Here is a 9,808-nt window from a genome sequence, read left to right as displayed (position 1 = left end):
AACGGTAAGTTATTTTTAGATGAATGAAAAATAAGCACTGAACGAAGAAGTCATGATTTTTCATCCTGTCTGAAATGTTTTTGTCGACCCTAAAAGGTTTGTCGTAGTTGTGTTTATTTTGTCTCCCGTGTTTGTGTCGACGGCACTTCAGGGTAAATAACGAGCTAACGTAACTTCACGTCATTAACAGTTCGTGTGGGTTTATTCACTCAAGTGCCACCAGGGTCTAAATGGCAGAGATTCTTGTAAGTTGCTACTGTGTGTAAACTTTGCACAGGATAATCTAGGATTAATGATTTGATTGTGTTTCACGTGTATGTAAGTATATCCAGTTCTTTCTTTCTTTCTGCGTAGGATCTGTGTATCTGAACTGATAGTAATTACTATAGACTGACTTTTGTATTTGCTTTTTTTCTAGTTTTTAAGTGTTGTGTTTGTGCCTCTTCTTGTTCCACCAATTTTCCATAACTAAACTGTACTGGAAGAGCATACTGGAGAAGATTTAATCAAAAAGACTTTTGATTGTGAGTAAAAGAACTTGTTTCATTTACTTCATTTTCAAAACAGGGATCACCTTATTTTCATGTGAATAATAGGTCAAATAGGTAACTTTTGAGATTTTTGTACTGTTTTTCCAGTGCTGCTACAAGAGCCTCTCTCTGCAGTGCAAGTATTTTATTCGTGTATGCATGTAGAAATTGGAGTCACTGTGAATATATTTGTACCGGTGCTGGCAGGTGGTAAAATATGGATTCACGCACACACACGTGCAGTAGTGAGGATTCTGAGTGACATACATTTCCTAGCTCCAACTTTAACCTCTATCAGTTATCAAAATTCTCATCAGACACGGTCAGGGACACAGTCCCGAGACATGCCCAGTCATTCATCAGTGTCCATTTACATGTAGTCAGTAGTTGTCACACCGCTCGCAGTCCCCGGCTGGGCCCCAGGCCCCCAACACACACGCACGCTGACGAGCTAACAATGAGCGATGACTCGAATAGCAGCATCAATATATTTGCGACTGAAATGTTGTACGAGGTCGAGGATTTCTCTGTCTGACCCCCCAGAGTCTCAGGAGACCCTGGAGGGCTCAGACCCTTCCTAGTTTGAGCTGTTGGCTCAGGGGCAAGAGAGGGTGACATACCTGCAGCTCTCTGGTGAGATGGAGGGACCGATGCTCAGTAGGTCAGCATTAGGAAATCAGAATCATTGTGTACAGGGAATAGTACTTAGAGTATTTTTAATACATAAAATAATATCAGCCAGTACTCAACGAATTGTTATAGCACATCTCACAATCTAACATTCTAAAATTATTCCTGTTTTGTACAAAGCACAAATTTAAGAAAAGGGCTGACCATTAACACAACTGATCTGTTTTCTGTTTCTCACAGTTGCTACAGACACCTGGCCTGATGCGACTTTGTGCGGTGGTGCTGGGGATACCTGGGTGGTGCACATCAGGGTGGTCCTGTGTGGTCACCCACATCAGACAGGAGTTCCTGGAGAAACTGGGGAAACATTAAACATGGTAGGCAAAGACATTAGCGATATATAACTAATAAAGAAAAAGAAACAGGAAAATATGAATATGTCGGACATGCTATTTACTCCATATTTGCACAACATCCCCACAAAGGAGGACACCACATTTTGCGGGGCAAACTTCAGGATGAGACTATGAAAACATTCTATCCCTGATGTGTGGTATTGTGGACTGATTTTCTCCATGTCTCTGATCGTCCTGGGGGACAGTTTTTTGCATGCCCCCGTACCTGCACATATGAGTAATGTAGAATAATTAACCCCATGTCGGGAAAATGTCACAAGATAACTTTTGTTGTGAATTGGCGCTACACAAGTAAACTGAATTGACACACGTGATCACCAGGGTGCTTGCGCAGGTCTTGAAGGTCTTAAAGGTATGGAATTTTTAAATGCTGTTTTCCAGACCTTGAAAAGTCTGGAATTTTGTGTAAAAGTCTTAATAAAGTATGGAAAAATATCTTACAGTTGAATTTTAGAGTATGCTCAAAGGAATATAATCTTGTAAGATAAGAAATGGCTACATGAGGGAAAGCATATAAAACATTTGATACAATTTTGCGAACCGGTTAATACTGGAATGACATCCAATCAAAGGTCGTGTAGCCTATGTGTTCAACGAGGAGGTCGTCATTCGTCATGTGTCTGAATCCGGAAAGTAAACATTACACTTGTGGGAAGCAAACCACCACGCACTCCATGAGAAGACAAAAATTGTTTTATAATGCTTTTTTTGTTTTAATCTGAAACAACAACTCGCCTGTGTAATGTAGCCTGCGTGAAAACCGAAATTGAAATTGCTATGTAAGAAATGCAGCGGACGATGCCAGCTGCAGCCTGCCATGACGTGGTCCTGGCCATATAGTAAACTAACAGTAGTAGAAAAATAGCCTGGAACAGATTAGTTTTAGTAGCGTCATGTAAATGCAGCGCCCATGACAATGATGTGTGATTACAGCCGTTTGTACGCAGACCTGTATGTGGTAATGTTTTTATGAATTGGTAAAATTTGTTACTTTACCAAAGATCCAGCGTGCCTGCAGTTGGCGTGTCACATTGAGCAAGCTTTTCTTTTTCAGCTGTGACTGTCAGTTAATGCGTTGGTTCTTAATCGTTCTGCATAGGCTCCCAACAGGAGAGGGGAAGTTCACCTGGAGCCTTATCATGATACCTTCGACGTCGTTTGGGCTTCAACAGTGAAAGACCGGTGTCGTTAATTGTGTTTCATCAATTAACTCAATACTTTAATGTAAATATACTCAAAAGCACAGAGCAGACATAAGCTAAGGATAAAATGGAGTGCATTTGTCTGTGGGTGGGGGTGCGCTTGGGGGTCAAAAGAATTTCATTTCTTCAAATAAAGTGCTGAGAAAAACATCCTTTCGTGCTCAGTTCATTATTTTGACCATAAATATCAGCAAATGCTGTACTCACTGTAATCTCAAATCTGATACAAGTAGTTCAGCAGGAGGTACTACGTTATAAATTTAATTTTCAAAAGTTTATTTATCAACAACACGAAGAAAATCACATGGTCTGTAAAAACAAACAAAAGCCTACTTAGTTCGTGTGCAAGAATCGATAAAACGCCCGACTTTGTCTGGCTGGTCTGTTGTTCCTGCGTTTGACACGACACATAGCTAGCCAGTGCTGTCGGCAGAAATGGCTTGTTGCGTGTTTTCAGATTTATTGCTGTAGCACCCAAAATTTACAAATTGGATCGCACCGGACCCCAAGTCCAACACAAAAGCGTATTGCCGAATCTGTGCTCAAAACATCGATATCGCCAGCATGGGAGAGGCATCACTGGTTAGCCATCTACAGAGTAAGAAGCACTCAGGTCTGGCTGCCAGTGCATTAAGGTCGCCGCCATTGTCCCGCTTCTTTATGCCAAGAGCTGCCAATAATCCAGGTACGATGGTTCGTAAAGTCATGTTAACACGCTGTAGTACACATGTTCAGAGCTTGTTTAGTATAGTTTTCTCGTGTAACATGTGTGACTAGCTGTGCAGGCTATGTGACTGTGATCATGTTAGCCGTAGTTAACTTTATAGTAACACCCATTTCAGTTGCTAGTTCATTAGTAAATACTGTTTGTGCACATTTGTGTGTCTTGCTCAGCGATATAAAGCCTCCCCTTTTGCCACACAATTTCAATTTGTGATGATTGGTTTGATTAGAAGTATTTTTATTTTAAATTACAGTAACACTACTCCCAAGTGTGTGCAAAGAAGGCTAGCTAGCTACACTCTTTCTCACATTGTTCCAATAAATCATGACGTGACCTGACAACACGATGCTCTATTCCAGCACTATGGTATTATAAAATTCATTTGTTTAGATGTGTCTAGTTTCTGCAATTCATGAACGCAGTGCAACCATATTGTAGTCTCTAGTGCCGCCTTGTGGATTAGTATAAGTACTTCATGCAATGGTGATGCACAACAGTGATGTTGGTTTCTGTAGATACATCCAGTTTAACTAAGAATTAAATGTTTATATTAAGTTGATGAAATATTAAGTAGTTTAAAGCTTAATATTAAATTACATGTTGTGATGACTGTTATGTAATACTGCATTAACTTATATTAGAGTTTTTTAGAGGATCTAAGCACGGGAACTGCTCTGTTGTTGGCTGCATCGACCAGGACAAATTGTTATATCACAGGACATCAGAGCTGTGTGCATTAACTTCATTTTTGATGGAAACATCCCAGGAACAGCTGTAAAAAACCTGTTTGTGTGCGCTAACCACTTTGTGCCCGACTGGTTCCCTAACCTGGGTCAGTACAACGCAGGACTCGTCCAGAAACTGCTCCAAAAGGGATCAGTACCAACTATCTGTGGCAAAACTGCAGGCGAAGGATATGTAAGTATTTCAAAAATAATTATGCTAGCAGCTAAAGTGAATATCACGTGTAAAATGATCTGTTATTAGCAACATCCTCCATGTTAATTTTGTCAGTTGAATGTAAAGTGAACTTCATCCCGTCAATGCTAATAAATAACATGAAATTAAAATAAGTAAATGGTTATAACTTATATCCTCAGTCTTTTTCGCAGTCAGAGGTAAATTTGAGGGATTGCATTAAGGTTATTGTGAGTTAATGACGTTAGCATGTTGTGCTTGGGGAAGGTGTGTTTTATGTCCGTCTGTAATATTATCAGACAGCTAGCACCGTGTGCGTATATGTGATACTGTGTGCGTTTCTTATGTGACAAGCGGAGACATAGCCTCAGAGTAAACTGAGCGTAATGTGTAATACAGCTACAGCAGTGCAATCACTTATTTATTTAGGATCCGCCCCTTTTCACTAGCCATGCTACCTGTTAGACTGTGCATTTCTAGATTGGACAGATCAGCCAAAGGTGATTAGATCTCAAGCTGCTGTGTGATTAGTATTGTCAATACAGTGAAGCTGGCTAGAGTGGATGTTACACTACTGTCTGTACAAGGCAATAATATGGGGGCAGTCGTGGATCGGCGGTTAGGGTGTCGGACCCGTAACCGGTGGAACGCTGGTTCGATTCCCCGTGGCTGAGGTACCCTTGAGCAAGGTACCTAACCCCCACTGCTCCCCGGGCGCTGCACGCGGTCGCCCACTGCCCCGGGTTTGCTGTGTGTGTGTGCACGTCACTTGGGTGGGTTAAATGCAGAGCACAAATTTCGTTGGAGTGAGTTCCCTCCAATGACAAAATATGTCACTTTCACTTTCATCTAAAGTTATGTTTAAGCAGTGAAAATGCTTTAACCATCTATTTTGTATGGCCAGTAAATAATGAAAACCTCTTCGTCACTTTATTAGATTAGATTAGATTAGATTAGATTCAACTTTATTGTCATTACACATGTACAAGTACAATGCAACGGAACGCAGTTTGGCATCTAACCAGAAGTGCAAGAAGCAGTAAGTGCCAGGTATACAGTAATTTACAGTATGTACAGGGTATGTACAGGTGTCTATGCTACAGATATACTATAAATATGATATACAGGTAGTTGTCATAATATACAGGGTTTCTAAGTATTATGAACATACTATACAGATGGATATGTGCTTTAATGTGCATCCAGTGTAGGCGGAAACTATAACACAATTTACAAATGATATTTACGGATCTTAAATTAAGCTATAAATCACTAGTGCAATGTTCAATATAGTGTATATAAGAGTGAATGGAGCTAAGTGGCTAAAATAATTATTGACACCTAAATCTAGACAAAGAAGCCCCAATTTTATTTTAGTGTTTGCAAATATAGTATTGATAATATATCAGAATTGAAAAGAAAAAATGCTAATATCTGTCATTTTTCTAACAGGTTTGTTCTTGGAAGCCCAAAGAACAAACCAGAGAGATGTTCAGTTCACAGAAGTACAGTTTATTTAGGTCACAGGTAAAGTATGGCAGCACTGGGCTCAAAGTGACGGAGCTCTCGCAGGATCTCAGTCACAAGGAGCCCAGATATCCGGTTGTAGTTTACATAAGTCTTCTTGGGGTGGGTCTGCCCCGTACTACAGAGATTGGACTTATTCGCAACCTGGCCTGGTATCTCTGACGTGAACAGGCCAACCACTGTTCACGTGCACTTCCTGAAATGTGATATTTAACGTGTGGGTGTTGTTGCTGAGGTGTGTATCTACTGTAACAGACCTAGAAAGATTAGAGAGGAGCTTGTGGGTACATCCAAGGACACACAGTACTTTACATGAGTTCAGTAGAAAAATACAAATCTACAGCGTACACAGTAAAGGCCAATTATACCATGCCAATTTTCTTTGTTTTTGGTATGAGCGGTAGACACAACAGATACAGTTCATTCCATTAGATTTTTTCAGCTTTTTTTGTCAAGAAATACCTGTGCGTATTATTATTTAAGTATTTGCGGCATACACGCCAGTGTATGGCGTTCGCCATCTTGGTTTCTTGGTTTGTCTTGGTTTAATACACAAAACCGAAACCATGTTATTGTGGTTATGTTCAAATACTGGTAATTGAAGCCTACTGTAATGTAATGTTTCTACTCTTTAATCTTTAACCGACCAATCAGCACACTTTATGTGCAAAACCGTCTCCCCTGTAAGAAAAATGACAGATATTAGCATTTTTTCTTTTCAATTCTGATATATTATCAATACTGTATTTGCAAACAACTCTTTGTTTTAGTTGCAGTGACAGTATGTTCCTTCAGTGGCTGCACTTTAGAAGGTTGAGACAGCAGCTTTAAACAGGGTTTGTTTAGTGTTGAAGTGCATCATATGATTTTTATATTCAAGCATGTTCTGGATTTATGTGATTTGCAGGAGGTCTCCTTTGGAACCTTTTTCTGGTTGCTGGATGTGCGTTTATGGTGATTAAAATCAACTGGTGAGAAACATCAACTGTGAACTGAAAGACAAACAACAAAGAAACTGTGACGATTGACTTTTTTTTTCCCACAAACCTTTTTATTTTTTTTTATCTTTTGGATGCTTACAATAATAAAATGATCAAGATAAAAACCAAATAAATCAGATCTCAGAGTCACACGAGAAATGAGAAGTTTATGGGTCAACTGACTTGCATTTGAAAACTTCCACCTTTTTATTTATTTGATTATAAATAATCAATTATAGTAATCAATAAACAATTTATTTCCTTTGGCCAGTAAAATTAGACAAACAGTCACATTATGCTGATATATGAAAGAAAAATTCGGTTGACAATTCAAAATGTTTTGTTAACCAATGATTACTAACAAAAACAATGCTGAAGTTTCTGCATTATGAAAAACATTTCAGATTTAGTTGTAGTTGAGTTGCAGCTCATATTAGCAAACCTGCCAGTTACTTTGAGAGTGACAGAAAGACTCAAACCTGTGTTTAGATCGTTGGTACAGTGTGAATGAAGAATGGACATCTAAACCTTATTGTGCTAAAGCTTCTCTTAAAGGTTCAACTGTAGTGTCTACATGGCTGCCTCTTTTCTAACAAGTGTCTTCCACATGGAGCCTGTCCTCCAGAGCTGAACTGCTCCAAACACTCATCTTATTCCTCTGACTGACTTCAACATGGAGGCCACACTTAATCACCATTAATCATTAGTAACCCCGAATCACATCTGATTATTGTCATTAGTATGAGAGCACATATACTCTAGTTAACCCTACACACACGTCCCTTCACCTTATCATTTTTTATGATGTTTTTAAAGTGTTTCATACTGTAGGGAAAAAAGGTCAAGTTATATTCTCTAGTGGCAGAAAATCTGCAGTGAGAGCTGAGGTGTCCCTTCAGAAGATGTCTTTCTAAAACCAAAGGATTCCCACATCAAGGCTCTGGATCAGGACCAATCAAAGGCAGGAATCCTTGTGAACGTCCACAGCCTGTCAGTCAGTCCGAGTCGGCGTGTTAACAACCTGAGAAGATGACCAGACCAAACTGTGATTGATGTGTTTTCTCCAATTCCTGACTGAGACCACCATGTTTTGACTCTTGAATTCTCTTCATTCTGTTCTTTGTGCTGAGTCTGAAAGCTGAGCAGAAAAACCCTCCTGTCCTCCCTGTCAGACTCACCTTTTACCTTCAGGTCATCAAATATCACTCACATTCCTGTAGAGATGCCACCAGTCAGCAGCAGAGTTGTGTCTTACCTAATGAATCCAGGCCATCGTGATGAAGGCTGATGCTTCATCTGCATATTCCAACCTTGCAGATCTGCGTCTCCGATCATGCGCATTACAGACCTGTAAGTTACAGAGAGACAGAGTCCAGACTTCAGAAGACCATCTCAGATCCATTCTTTCTGGGCTGAACATTTCACCTGTTGTGTGAGTCCCTCAGTTTGATCATGGTTATGTTTAATATTGTAACACAGAGCAGAGTAATGTGTAGTATTCCGCTTTTCAGAGGACAGAGGACTACTACACAGAGAAGTTCTGCACTGAGTTTATCATGTTGCTGCAGCGCCACCTGGAGGTTTGTTTTACGTCAGCAAATGTTTCTGGATGAAGTAATTGTGGTTCCAGCTGCACAGAGTGTTAAAATGTGATGCAGTTGATATCAAAGAGGTCAAAACTGGAAGAACGGTCCAACTGTTGTTCTAACTGCTTGTTATGCAGATTGTTTGGGACATTTCAACATTTATTTTGAAGTGGACAACAGAGGGGACAGGAAACAAGGAATGACAGTAAAACAAATGTCCTCAGCAGGAACTCGGTGTATGTGTGTGAACCAGCAGGCCAGCAGACGTCCTGTTCTAACTGTCCTCCAGTGACGAGCAGCTGGTTCATGAGTGTGTGGTGTGTTTGGGAGGCCCACCGGGGTACAGGTCTCTTCGTCGTGGGCACACAGGTGGACTTGGCAGTGCAGGTACACCTCACCAGAGCTCCCAGTGAACTGGAACATGTGGAAGGAGAAGGAGGTGGATGTTCCCATTCCGTTTCCCTCCACCTCCACCGTCTGGTCAACAGGGTTCGCACAGCTGCTCACAAACAGGAAAACTCATCACATCAGAACACACTTTGTTTTCAGGGAACAAAAATCACATCGATTACTGAATCCCTGATTCATTTGGACCAGCAGCGACCGGCCGCCATCTCTGTGTGAATCTCACCCATCTGTGATCAGGTCGTATCTCGGACTCGCAATGGGTGATTCCTGATCAGTTGCCCAGCAGGTGTCCATCACCACGGAAACAAAGCTGCCTTCCAGCCCCTCAGTGTCCAGCTCCACCCAGATCTTCTGGTTCAACCGGATTTCGGTGCCCGACACCACAGCGTCTGTGAGGCTACTTCTGGCGTTTATGGTCAGATTGTAATTCCAAGATCCAGATGTGATCTGCTGGACTGCAGAGCTGCAGAGTGCACACACTTCAGCTGCCTTAAACTCACAAACGTCATCACAAGCTTCACAACACAAAGTTTACATCCACTGCTCACCTGTCTCTGATTGTGAAGGACATAGTGTTGATGTCTGGTTGAGTAAAGACGCAGGAGAAGTCGATGTTAACGTGGTCGTCGCGAATGATAACGTCAGAGGAGCTGCTGATGGCGTTCTTATAGATCACCTGGCTGTTGTCATCCTGCAGGGTGAAAGGATTTTAGATGTTGTAACGGCACAAGTTCCTCACAACTCTACAGCTCAGTGTGGAAATGTGACATTTGTTATGTGTTGACTGGTGAGAGGAAGCTTCAGGAGATGACAAACATTCCCAGAAGCTAAGAAGGTGAAGCTGAACCCACGGAAAGATCCAAGAGTAGAGAACAGCAGGAGAAGCT

At 41.0% G+C, this 9,808-nt stretch overlaps 1 long non-coding RNA gene across 1 annotated transcript; it reads right to left on the bottom strand.

Annotated features, from left to right (window-relative positions):
* Nucleotides 1-7,742: 7,742 nt before the first annotated feature.
* On the bottom strand, nucleotides 7,743-8,990 carry LOC124054341. The gene is made up of 3 exons (XR_006842355.1): nucleotides 8,850-8,990; nucleotides 8,183-8,275; nucleotides 7,743-7,948 (listed from the first exon to the last, which is right to left on the bottom strand). It is a non-coding gene; the product is annotated as an uncharacterized LOC124054341 (long non-coding RNA).
* Between the last annotated feature and the right edge of the window lie 818 nt (nucleotides 8,991-9,808).

Source organism: Scatophagus argus, chromosome 23, assembly GCF_020382885.2.
Source record: "Scatophagus argus isolate fScaArg1 chromosome 23, fScaArg1.pri, whole genome shotgun sequence".
In the NCBI taxonomy this organism is placed as follows: Eukaryota; Metazoa; Chordata; class Actinopteri; family Scatophagidae; genus Scatophagus; species Scatophagus argus.
Note: the sequence above shows the minus strand (reverse complement) of the source record. Positions and strands in the feature narration are given on the sequence as shown.